We start from the raw sequence: 2,359 nt of genomic DNA on the forward strand, positions 1-2,359 counted from the left end.
AAATAAAAGACAAAAAAAAAAAGTAAAGAAAAAACAAAAAAAACATAAATATGTCGTTGAACGATGAACTATTCTTTGCTGAATATGGTGAAAATTGATTGAAACAAAGCGATGGAACAATAAAGGATAGATGATATATATGAAAGATAACTCTCTCTCTCTCTCTCTCTTTCTCTCTCTCTCTCTCTCTTTCTCTCTCTCTCTCTCTATCCCCTCTCCTTAGATAGATATACATACATACATCCACAAATTATTTAAGTAAGATATATGAATTAAATAGTCAAAAATAATCAAATAATGACTCGATGTAATGTAATAGTTATATATATATATATATATACATACACGCGCACACACGCACGCACACATACATACACAAATACGTGTGTCTGTGTTAATATAAACGAATGCTGGCATAAAGACGTATAAACATACAACGAGATACAAAGATACGAACATTTATGATACAAAGATACAAACATTATTATACAAAGATTTATTGTATAATACGAAAAAAACTGATAAATAACAAGCTAAAAAAACCCATCAAAATTAACTTTATTCCTAATTGATTAGTTAATTAATAATTAGTTAGTTAATTAATTAAATGTTCAATTTTATTGTTAGATAAACTAATTATATAGCACATCATTGAGAAATTTTTTCAATCAAATCATAGTGCATCAGGCCTTTAATTAAATTGCTGAATTAGTAAATTATTATACTATAATCAATTAATTAAATACATACAGCCAAAATGTTTAAATGATATTTTCCAAAACTGCTACAACAACAGAGTTAATTAATCAATTAATTAATTAATTAATAAATAAATAATAATAAAAAGTCGAAGTGCGACATCTAGCTAGCTCTACGCATAAACACCCAAAAATTGGTAAAAAAAAGTAAAAACAAACAAAAGCAGAATAAATGAATAATAATATTAAAAAAAAAATATGAAATATTGATAAGATATAAATAATAATTTTTTTTGTCATTTTGTCAAATAAATTCAATAAATAATCCAATCTAATGCAACAAATAAGAAACGCAGAAAATACTGTTACACACACACACACACACACACATATATATATATATATATATATAACGTACAGCAACGTATAAGCATACGTAATACTCATACAGACGTACACATATAAATACAAACACGTGTATGTGTATATATACAAAGTTTATACAACGTACGATACAAATTTGTATACACTCACTCTCCCTATTTGTATAAACTCTCTTTGAAAATAATCGATAGATATTGAATAACGGCGATGGTTATGAGGAGTAGCACACATACAAAAGTGTACGTGAATTAAATACACACAGATACACATACAAAACATATACACGTGTATTGCGCATTGCCTTGTGTGAGTGTATGTACATATATGTACACAAACTATTATCCATATTGGTGGACACTATATTAATGGAAAGTGGTTGGTCTATCAAAAAAATTACATTAAAAATTTACATTTATCTATGTACATGTGTGTTGTTTGTTTGCTTGTACTCGCGGAACCCTAATCTCTACTGTTCATTGCATATGACACTGACACACGTACACACACATACGCACACACACACACACACACGGTTAGGTATACGTTTATTTGTACATTATATGTTATAGATGCATACGTATATATACATGTATGTGTACAATATATTATATATATATACATTTATACACACATATATATGCAATTATCGATAAAAATCACCAGCATGTTCCGTGTTACTTAGCTTTCTATTTAATTTCCACCAGGAGAGATATTAGTAAACAATACTGGTATAATATACGGTAACAAGAACCACAGCCATCTAAGAATTGCTGAAGCGATCTTCCGTGACCTAAGAAAACCGCCAACCAACAGGCAGCAAAGATTAGCAACAACATTACCACCCAGATGAATTTTATTGGAAGACTTTACAAAAGCAAAGAGAAAGATATAATAAACGGACAGAACCAACGGAGAGGACAAAGTAGAGTAGGAGCAATTTGCACACACAGAAAACTGTAAAACCATGGAATATCACTATATAAGCGCTGATGATTAGTAAAATCGAAATATAACCTACATGCTTCACCATGAACACCAACGATTTTCTTAATAATTTTAATAAATTGGATAATAATTATAAAATTACTATTAGAAATATGGAAAATCTCCATTGCAAACTCTCAAAGGCTAAAAATTCGGTAGATTTTATCAAACATTGCATCAATTATGGTCTTCTTCCAGCCTATATATATATATATAACAATATTCTATAAATTCTACCGAAAGTTTGGCGTTAATATGTTTGTAGTTCGTTTTTTTCTCANTAAAGTTTTTTG

Source organism: Helobdella robusta, assembly GCF_000326865.2.
Source record: "Helobdella robusta unplaced genomic scaffold HELROscaffold_18, whole genome shotgun sequence".
Lineage (NCBI taxonomy): Eukaryota > Metazoa > Annelida > Clitellata > Rhynchobdellida > Glossiphoniidae > Helobdella > Helobdella robusta.